Raw genomic sequence first — 12050 nt, 5'->3', positions numbered from 1 at the left:
TACTCGTTAAGATGTCTACGTATCTGTACAATTATTTATATCGTTGCTATAGTAACAAAAACTTATATTTTTGTTACCGATTACAAAATAATAATCTCGACATGTCTATATGTCTTTCTTTTTCGTTGTACATTTTATTGCTCACATAATTCGCCTCTGATCCCTTTCTGTAAATAGGCACAGATTGCCAATGATACATACAACGTTATCGTTGTAAAACTTGGGTGCAATATGTCACTCAAAATGCACTTCCTCCATTCCTACCTTGATGTCTTTCCAGTGAATTGTGGATCTTTCAGTGGCGAGCAAGGAGAGCGATTTCACCAGGACATTTCTGCGATGGAACAACATTACAAAGGGAAGTGGTCAGTTTCAATGTTAGCGGATTTCTGCTAGATGATTCCAAGAGATGCTCTAGATGTTCCTCACAAGAAACAAGCAAAGGAACGGCGTGTTTAAAACATATACTTTAAATAACTTTTACCAATACAGTTCTTGTTCTATAGCGCTATATGCAAAATGTTGAGTGCTATTACAACGATAGTGTGCCAGGAGGACGTTATACGTTTGATATTCATATTCAGTGTCCAAACATTTATAAGAGATAGCTATTTTTATTTCCGTAATTATGTTAATGTTTGTTACTTTTACCTTTACAGTTTCATTATCATAGCATTATATACAAAGTGTAAGTTGTGTAATTTGTACTAAATCTGAATTCGGAACACGTATTTAGTGTGTTTTTCGTTTTCAGCGCCCAAAAATTATAAGAGACGGATATTTCTATTTACGTAATTATTTCAAAGTTTGGTGACTTTTACCTTTACAATTTCATTATAATAGCGTTATATGCAAAAAGTAAATTATGCAATTACCATTAAATATGAGTTAGAGGCATATCATCATTGTCATTTTATTGTTCAGCGTCCAAGAAATTATAAAGAATATCTATTTTTATTTTCGTAATCATTTCAACCTTTTGTGACTTTTACCTTTAAAATTTCATTATTATAGCGTTATATGTAACATGTAAATCGTGTAATCACAAGTGAATCTTAGCCAGGGGCACATTTTTATTGTCAGTTTCGTGTTCAACGACCAAAAATCAATAAAAGATGGCCATTTACATTTCTGTAAAAAAAAAAAATTCACTGTTGCACAGTGTATCTAATATAATAAACATTATTATAAATTGCGATAATAATTAAGTTATTGAACAGAGAAGATAATCAAAATTATTAAAGGAATACTGAAACAGTAAAGCCTGTAAACTTTACAAGCCATGAAATAGGAGCTCATAGGCATACAAGCAACATTTGTCATCATGGCCGATGAAGTGCACCGAACACTTCCCTGTTTCAAGAAGCGATGAGATGGGACGCAATGTAATGGCCATAAATCAAACGAACAAATCCCTCAAATGCACGAAGGATCATAAGCCGACAGTCATCACAACCACACTCAGAAAATGTCATAATGCCCATAGAATTGGTTTAAAAAAAAAAAAGCTACATAAACGAACAATTTCCTTAAATGATCAAACGGGTATAGCCCTCACACTTAAGATATGGGAAAACGATCGCAAAATCAGTTATGAAAAACACAAATCTCTTAAATGGACGGTCACAATCCTTACAGTCATAACTCCGCACTCAGGAAATATCAAAACGCCTAAAGAATCGATCAAAATTCCCACACAAATGGACAAATATCCCGGCATGTTGTAACAGACTAATTTTGGTCTTGTTCCGTTCCAGCGAAATGAAATAAACCCTGACATCTCTTTTGGTAGCTCCGTTAAGGAGAATTAATGTTTGTTGTTAGGGAATATGAGGGTTTATGCTAAGATAAGTGACAAGATGGCACTGCAGTTACTTACGTATTCTTAAATTGAAATATCTAAGTTAATTTTAACAAATCTTCCTTCTGTGAAACATTTTAATACAAAATCTTTAATTCTTTCACTTTAAAATTCTTAATGTACAGAATGCGTTTGCATTTTCAAAACATGCTTTATAAAATTTATAATTATATAAATGTAGAAGAAGAATAACAAAATTCGGAGATCCAAGACTACCGTAGAAAAAATTTCAAGTTACAGTACACCGCCAATGTACAGGGGATAACAACTAGGGAACCTGGAAAGCGTGTGATAGCGGCATCCTAAACCGATGAATTTCAACTGCAAGTTTACAAGTCACCGTCGTTGTGGTTGCATTTGATTGCATCTGCGGTGGGGAGGGCCTAGGTTGTAGGAATGTATGTTATAATACCCACAGCCATAAACCCCGAACTCAGAAATGTCAAAACACACACATACAGTAGATTCGATCATACCCCACACAAACGAAGAAATCCTTCATAAGAAAGAACAATCGTAACACCGGACGGTCAAAAACCCCGCGCATAGCAACGGTCACAATTCCCACATAAATAAATAAACCCCACATACAAATGGACAAAACGCTCACAGAATTGGACCAAAACTCCACAGAATTGTCAAAACCACTACATAAATCGAAAAATTCCGGTATACTTGCTAACGATCATGGTTGGATATACTGTAAGTTTCAGACGATGAAAATATAGAAATAAACGCCCCACAAAACGCTCATTATCCGATAAAAGAACCAAAAAATCTCAAAAAACCCAGAAGGAAATGTTCAAGAAAAGGGGGAAGGATGAAATCACCATGTTTTGACCGTAGGTGTTTTGACAGAGTTTTGATTGAGAGGATTATGACTGTTCGTGCATATCGGATATTTATGTTTTTGTGGGGCTATGACCAATTTTGTGGGTATTTTGACATTTCCTGAGTATTAGGGTTATGATCCTTCGTGTATTTGGGGATTTGTTCGTTCGTGTATTTGAATGATCTATTCATTTCTGTATAGGTTATGATCTAGAAGGTAAAAACTAGTGAGGGCTAACCAGAACTCTGACTTTGATAAGTATATCATGAGTTTACTATAAACTTTCAAAAATATATAAATAATAGCTTAAATTATTTTTTTCACTCAAAAAACTAGGGAGCCTCGGACCCTCGGCCCCAAGCTAGATCCGCCACTAGTTATAATCAACTCGGTGGGCATTTTGACATTTTCTAGGTGTGAGGGTTGTGGCTGTCGTGCTAAGACCTTTCAGTCATTTACGAGATTCGCCCATTTATGTAGGAGTTATAATCGTGTGTGCAGTGCCGTACCGTGGAAAATCAAAATGAAATCTGTGAGCTTTACGTCCCACAGGTTATGCCGGTTAGGCTAAAGGAGACGGTGATGAATGAAATGGTGGAATGAAGAAAGTGGGAGGAAACGGGAGAACCCCGAGAAAACCCACGCACACGGTGTTTGTCCACCACAAAGTTCACTTGGCAGGGGCTAGGATCGAACCTGGAACCCCAAGCACCAGAGGTGAACGCTCTACCACTGAGCCACCGCGGCCCCCGTGGAAAATCAGTGTCCGGAGCAGGAGTATACGGCAGTGCCCCTCTATATATGACTGAGGTCGACAGACCAGCCGCGAAGCGTCACCATCGTTGGCGCGAAGCGTAAGAAAATTTTCGAAAGTAACGGTGGTCTACATTTTTTTTTCATTCACAAGAACAAGTGTTACTAAGTCTAAATGTGCTTGTCCTGTTAAATTTAAAAATGAAATCAGAATTTCCCCAACAGGCACGGTTTTCTTGTGACAGTCATTTGTTTCTTCATGTTTGCACGCGAAATGGACCATATTTTCTTAAAATATCCTTGTGATTGTAGCAGCATAGCTCAGCTGTTTATTAACATAAGCTTATAATGTTGATGTCAGTGGAAGGACAAAGGTCATATCATATAGGAGGTTGTTGTCATCTATTCCATACGAAGGGGAAAGGGTGTAACTAAATTGTGTAAAATGTGGAAATTGTACATTTCCATTCCTCATTTTAACAATAGATTGGCAAAGTAAAGGGAACATCTTATTTTGCCGTTTTCGTCCTTGTTGTACATTAAAAAAGAACACAAATACGACTACAGTATAAATATCACTTCTACTTACGTAAGAAGTTGTAGGCCTGAATGATGATTTTCGCTTGTATTTAGTTTTCGGGATGTCTCTCTTCAATGTCCAGCAGTAATCGGCTAGCATTCTGGAACTCCATTTGCCCTGATACCTCTTCTCCATTGTAGAAATTTGCTGGTGGAATCGCTCGCCATGTTCATCACTTACTGAACCAAGATTTAGCGGGGAAAAAATTAAATGAGAGTCTAAGAAGTGAATCTTTAAAGACATATTGCATCCTATAACTTGGTAGGAATTCCCAAGATCATTCACTATTTCACGATAGTTTTCTGCTTTATGTTTTCCAAGGGAACCACGACAGATACTTACGAAGGATTTCCACGCTTTGTCTTCTAGGTGATTCAACAGCTCTGCAAGCTTGTCGTCATCCAGTAATGATGTGATTTGATGTGATGATGTGATGGTGTGTCGTCATCCAGCAGCCCAACAAATATTGCTTCTTACAGTTTTGCGTCGCTGACTTTGGGAAATTTAGATTGCAAATACATGAATGCAGGAGAAGTTTCGTCAAGTGTTTTTTACAAAATTCTTCATAAAGCCCAATTTGGTATGCAGCGGTGGTAAGTACACTCGTTCGGGATTCACCAATGCGGTGTGAGACACATTTTTGCTCCCAGGAGTAAGAGTGTCACGTTTATGCCATTGCTTCTTAATGTAGTGCGACTTCCTATCTCTGCTGTCCCATTCACGTAAGAAACAGCAAAATTTTGTGTATCCCAGTTGCAAGCCAAGAAATAAAGCTATGACCTTTAAATCACTACAGATATTCCAGTTATATTTTGTGTACTGAAGTTTACCTAACAACAATTTTATACTCTGATATGTCTCTTTCTTGTCAACTGCATGGGCCACAGGTATTGATGCATATGCAGAAGCACCGCTTTCAAACTAATTTTCGAGGAGTCAGTGAGCAATCGCCATTCATGTGGCAGTTGTTCATGTCCAAGAGCCTCCATAACTGCACTAACATTATTACAGAACACGATACCATCCTTTGTCGAAAAATATTCTTTGAAATCACTATCGCGACTACGATACACGCATATCCTTGTTTCTTTGTGTAATAGATTCCAACCTTTTAGCCTCGAAGCTAGAAGTTCGGCTTGCTGTTTAGACAACTGTAAATCCCGAATGAGATCATTGAGGTCTGCTTGAGTTAGTAAGTGGGGTTCTGATGTAGAAGCCTCGAATGTAGGATCACTTTTATAATGAGTTTCTTCCTCAGTATGCACTGCCTCGAAGTCAGAATCTTCACTTACGGCCACAAAATCTGGACACTTAGGCACAGGATACTCTTCACTATGTAATACATGCCTCATGGCAGATGGTAAATTTGGATATGTAACGGTATGTTTAGTTTTATTTTTTGTAATTCCTTTTATGTTTGTTAAAGAAAAGTAGCAGTCTCTGAAATGGTCTTTTTGTTCCCTCCAGATCATGGGAATTCCAAAAGGCATATGATGTGTGCCCTTTTTCCATTCTGTGAGAAGCCGCACACATGTCACACAACATATATTCGGAGCCCATGGTTTATCAAAATCACCCGCTTTGCAGCCAAAGTAAAGCTCGTAACACTTTTTTACAAGTGGCGTAAAATTTCGCCCCTGAGATTTAAACGTTAGTTCACCATAAATGTAGCAGAAAATGGATGATTCAAACACTTTCTTGGCATTATGCAAGTTCTTTTTAACAACACATGACATGAAAAAAAGCACTCCACTTACACACAGTATTGTCAGATTCAGAATAACAGACTTCCCGCTCAAAGCCCTGAAATTTCCCGATCGCTTTCAAAATTTCCCGCCAAGAAAGAATATCAACCTAATTAATCATTAATTTATTAATAATTATGTTAATAATTTCAAATTAAAATCAAATAACAATGAACAATGAATCAGAAATACATTTTTTTCCTGTGGGAGACGAAATCTATTATAGGGTCATCTTTCTATCTGTAGTTTATTTGGTATAGAGAGAAATATACACGTGTGTGTGTGTGTGTGTGTGCGTGCTACTTCCAAGCATTATATTCTTCCCTCCTCTTCTTCACTTCACCTTAATATTCCGTGAATGACTAGCCACATCAAATATAGTAAGCAAAGGGCCATAAACCCTCTCTCCCTGCTTTCTTCTTGCAGAAAATGGATATTGGCGCGTTCAACTATCAGTTCCATTTGGTTCGATTTATAAACATTTCTTGTTGTTCTGGTTCTTTTGATCTTTTGACATATTCCATGTACACAAGAGTTAGAAAGAGACGACATGAAAAGGGGAAATATTGACAGAATTTCCCATTTTTAACACGAATTTCCCGCATTCACATCAATGCTAAGAATTTCCCGTTTTGCGGGAAATTTCCCGCCATCTGACAACACTACTTACACAGGAAAAAAACCTGCGAGGCTCACTACACGACCACGAATGTCTTTCTGCTAAAACAGGTCTGATCTTGATCGACATTTACAGTGTTGTCAAGCCCACAAAAACAAATACTTTTGCTCCATTATTTTCCTCTTTTTTATTGCACAACAAACAAACTTTCGGAAACTCGAATACCTATATACCAAGTGGGTCTCATAAGCTATGTAAGTTTATCACTTTATCGGCCGTCGTTGAGGTGCGGCAAGAAGTAAGGGAGGAATTGTGCAATTGAAAAAAAAAAATAAAATAAAAAAAAATACAATTTCCACAATATTTACCTCAGTTCAATTACCTACCACCCCCACCCCCATGACATTGATAACACAAATCTTGCACTAAATGAAAGTTTTATTCTTTCCCAGTAATGTGCCACTTAAATTATTCTTCTACATTAATAAACCACTGCGCTATGCCAATTCAAACATATGGATGTTTCATGAAAATACGTTTCATTTCATATATAAGGGTGAAAAAACAAGTGAATGTCCAACAAAACGGTGCCTAATGGAAACATTTTGATTGCATTTTTGAATTCTGGAGAACAAACTGCCTCAGGATCAGCAATCACTTCTTTGGTGAAAAAAATCATGTTGACCAGTGATAATTAAATAAACCAGGGATGCAAATAAACAACAAAATTTTACTAGCCCGAGAAAAAAAGATACTAACCTACATCCCACAATAGAAATCATTTAACTTACTTACCTTCGGTATGATATTAAATACTCGGACGCACCGATGAACCACTTGCTCTTGCACACACACACACACACACACACACACACACACATATATATATATATATATATATATATATATATATATATATATATATATTCTTCACGAATTTTTCGGCCCCTATTTCGACGCCCGGGGCCGTCGACCCACTCGCCCTCCCCATGGCACGGTACTGCGTGTGGGCTTTTTGGCATTGACCGGAATGAGGACTTTGCTCAACTCTCGTTGGTGACACATGCGAATGCGACGATGATCACGATCAAGTCGCAGCAATGAGATTAAGGATGACCACAAAGTTTCGGTTTCAGCGAAACCGGTTCCAGACCTGGATCCGAAAACCCAGTTCCAGAACCGGATCTTAGGAACCGGTTCCAAACCTGATCTGAAAACCAGATTCTAGAACCGGATCTTAGTAACCGGTTCCAGACCTGATCTGGAAACCAGGTTCTAGAACCGGATCTTAGAAACCGGTTCCAGAACCGGATCTTAATAACCGGTTCCGTATCTGGAACCGAAAACACGGTTCCAGACGATCCGAAAACACATTTCCAGACCTGGATCCGAAAGCCCGTAAAGAACCATAAAGGAGGCAGAAAGTTCACCTTCAAAATACTGCAAAGGGGGCTACGCTCTTGTGCCCTTCCCGCCCAGACCCGTTTGGTCAATCAGTGTTCAATCAGTGGGTGTTTAGCCAAATGAGTTTGCCTTTTGCCTGTTTAGCCAATGCGTTTGCCAGTTATACCGTTTGTTTAGGCAAATGAGACAAGTGGCTGCCGCCTGCCTGTGGCTTCCACCATTTCATCTAGCACACTGTTCACAGCCTACCAGCAGCTCGGGTTTAGCGTAGGGATGGCCACCGGAATTGGTTTCAGACCTGGACCCGAAAACCCGGTTCCAGAACCGGATCTTAGGAACCGGTTCCATACGTGGACCCGAAAACCCGGTTTCAGACCTGGATCCGAAAAACCGGTTCCGGAACCAGATCTTCTAGAACCGGATCCGTTCAGAGATACGATATATTTCCCAATGATTCAAATGTTGTTGCTATCCTTTCGAATGCACCAATTGCAATATACTCTATGTAATAATTTGGAATTTAATTTCGGTGCAGGCATTGTAAAGTGTATGGATTAACTGTCAATAGATTGGAAGAACTTAAAGAATGTTATTGTTAACTAATTCATTACGTTTAAGTTAAAAAGAGATTTTACGTATTCTAGTGCTAATATTATCTTGCGTTTGCTCCCTTGGCCAACACCTTCAGCACAGCCCATAATGTGACGTGCTCTCAGCCTCGAACACAGTGTTCGTAGTTTGAGGAAAATTTCCCTAATCTAAGGAAATATCGTAGGTAAATTTAGCAAAAAGGGAAATAGGGATTTTTTGGTAAAACGGAAATTCAGGGAAATTCTGGCACTCTTTAACTGACTAGTATAAATGCTTAAATTTTTCCTTGTTACTTAGAAATAAACAAATACAATAGCAATAATTTGTGTGTGTGTGTGTGCGGCTGGTTCAAAGTAGCATAATTAGCATCCATTGTTGGCTGACTGTATTTGTGCATATGTTTTGTAAAAAGAAGTGAAGGAAAAAGTAAAAAAAAAAAAAAAAAAAAAAATAGAAACAAACCGCAAATAAGTAAAATAAATGTGGTTGGAGGTTCCTTTAATTTACCTTAATTAATCTTATCACTTAACTTTCGTAATAGGAATTGGATACTCATCAAAGTAGGGAAAATTTGATAAGAAAAGGGAAAATTTTGAGTCAGTTGAGGGAAATTCTCTTAAGGAAATCTACGATCACTGCTCGAGCAGTAAAAAAATCTCATAGTATCGTGATATATGAAATGAAAAATGAGTTTTACGTTCACGGTTATACCGGCTGGCTAAAGGAGAGGTTATGAAGAGAAATGAGTGAAACGGTGGAATTAAGAAAGTGGGAGAACCCCGATAAAATCCCACACACACGGTGTTTGTTCACCACAAAGTTCACTTAGCTTGAACCAGAGGTGAACGCTCTACCACTGAGCCACCGCGGCCCCCGTTGCATATAACTATGTACTAGAAAACTTTATTTTATGACCACTAGATTGCATAATACCTTTAACAATAACTTTCCTTGTCATTAATACAAGAATTCTATTATAGCCCCAAGATTGAATTTGTGTTTACTTTTTCTAAAAATAAAAATGTGAATTCGTCTATTTCTTATAATAACACTTTACTTAATATAGTGATACCAAATTACAGAAGCTTTGATGAGACATACTGATTACTTCGTTTAGCGTTTTACTAAGTTGTCACCGGATGTTGTTTATGAGTAGGTTTCTGTTTTAGTAACGTGTCACCGGGTGTAGCCTACCTACTTGCACGCATATTTTGTTTTTTTTAAAGCATGGATGTTGATCTAATATTGCTATTCTGAGAGGTTCTTTTCTCAGACCATGATAGAGAAAATAAGAGAAAATAGTAATTTTCTCAGGGATTATATATATGCAGAAGTGACTTGACTATTAAATGCAGCAAGTAAATTTATAGTTCACAAGCCATTTTTCCTAATTTACAATTAACTGTTCAAGTTTCCTTGCTTGTTTTAACCTTACAATTTTTATCCGTTCTGCCTCGCATTCTGAATATGTATCACTATCAAGTATCTGAAACTGCTTCACTATGAAGTTATGTTTTATTTTTCAATAGTAATACATGACGAATCTAAATGTATGAATAAAAATAGGTGAATACACCCGTATTGTAGTATTTCACCCGATAATAATATTTCCACATTATGTTTCTGTTGTGCAGGTGTCCCAGAGCCGACCAGTGGTGCCAGATCTAGCATAATGATGCTAGATCTAGCATAATTTGCATATCTTTAGCATCTAGCATCTTGCTTTTAGCATCCAGCCCAAATCTAGCATAATTTCAGCAAGTTTATCAAAAAGCCGCAAAACCTCGAGATGAGAAAGAAGTTGGTAGTGCGAAGAAAAAAAAACAGCAGAAATATATGCTCTCCCATTGATTCATACATTCGGTAAACCATACAGGCAGTCTTCTTGTTCGAAGCAAGTTTGAAACGACGCGAGGTCATCCCTTTGCCTTTACCGATGCCTTTAGAGAAGGGAAGTGGTAGTAAAAACAATTCAGTGTTTCTGAAAATGAGTTAGAAAACGAGTTATATTGGAGACGGTAGCTTCTTGGCGTTAAGATGAAACATATAGCACGCAAATGCAGGTGACTCAAATACCTTTCGCCATGTTTCACCCAGTCCACCCCACAGATGCATTTTCTTTTTTTTTCTTTTTGTAGCTCCACCTAGGGTTTTCTAATCCTTTGACTGCGAGGTCATTTTCTTACAAAATGAAAAAAAAAATCAAAATGTGAAAAAAAAAAACTTCTAGTTTCCAGAAGTTTTAATGTTTGTGTTGGAACTTCAACCATCTTTTTTGTTTGTATTAGGTTAGTAGGAACAACAAAGGAAAAAAAAAAAAAAGAAATTCTTTTCTATATCCTGAGTTGTTGTTTTTAATTTTTAGAGTTATGATTTTCTTTAAAAACTCCTGTGTAACGGACCAAATTTTGGCCTCACTCCGTTACAGACATTTTAGCGCTTCAATAAATAGTGTCATTTCATCTCCCGTAATAGTTATTTACATAAGAAGAAAAATTTAACTTGGAGAATTATTCCAAAGATGTTTTATGTTCAGAAAGGCCATAAATCTATATCATTCTAGAAGAGATTTCGATTATTTTAACATTTAAAATTATACTTATTATTTAATCTACTTCCTTAAAATTATGAATATCTATATAAATATCTGATTATTGTAATACATTACAATATAATTATGTTTTTTTTGCTGTTGTAAATATATTTATGATGTTAGGATTATAATCCAACATATTAGTTAAGAAGAAAAGGAAGGTATGTATACTGTTGTTGATTGAAAAGTGTATGATCTATGACATCTAAATATATAACGACGAACTGAAGATAGTGAAAACGTTAAATTTATGTAGTTCACTGATTGATAAATCTTGAGAAAGTTTATATATTCCTGTTAATGGTTATTATTGATCAGTGTCTTGTGTAGGATTGAGTATAGCCCGCTCCCCCCAGTGATTTTTAACGAATCATAGTGAATTCATATTAGTTCATAATGAATCTGAATAGCATGTTATAAAGATTTAAGATGTAAATCTTGTGGTAAGGAAGCTTTAGTAATAGTAGTAGTAGCAGTAGTAGTAGTAGTAGTAGTGGTAGTTAGTAGCAATAGTAATAGTAGTACTAGTAGTAGGAACGGGTTAGAAGCTCCGCAGGGGTTGGTTGGGTTATGTTCTCGATATAAGTAGTAGTAGTATAGTAGTAAAGTAGTAGTAGTAGTAGTAGCAGTAGTAGTGACTCCTCCAGTTCCGGTGACAAAGAACTGGGGGGAGCGGGCTATACACAAGCCCTTGTGTATTTATTGTGATATGAATGAGATGGAAGCTATGTCTGAGTAAATAAGTTTCGGGTCACCTCAACTACTTCATCTCACCTTACGATGTGCTAAGTGATCATCTAATACGTACTTATATATATGCATGCGTTCGTTTGTAAATTAAACAAATGCAATTAAGTTAATAAAATGCATATAATACGATCTATTTGTGATGACGTCAAAACTGTATTTTGTTTTGTTAGTTGAGGCTTGAAGTACTGTACCGTATATTTGTATATTGTCTGATATGTATGAGATGGCTGATATGAATATAGAGTCGACGAGTCATTGTATATATGGATTCCACCTATAAAGATTATTTTGAGTTCGAGCCAAATGTATGCCGAACTGAATC

The sequence above is a fragment of the Thermobia domestica genome, chromosome 12 (assembly GCF_964235325.1).
Source record: "Thermobia domestica chromosome 12, izTheDome1.hap1.1, whole genome shotgun sequence".
In the NCBI taxonomy this organism is placed as follows: Eukaryota; Metazoa; Arthropoda; class Insecta; order Zygentoma; family Lepismatidae; genus Thermobia; species Thermobia domestica.
The sequence above is the reverse complement of the archived record's forward strand: the minus strand, read 5'-3'. Positions refer to the sequence as shown.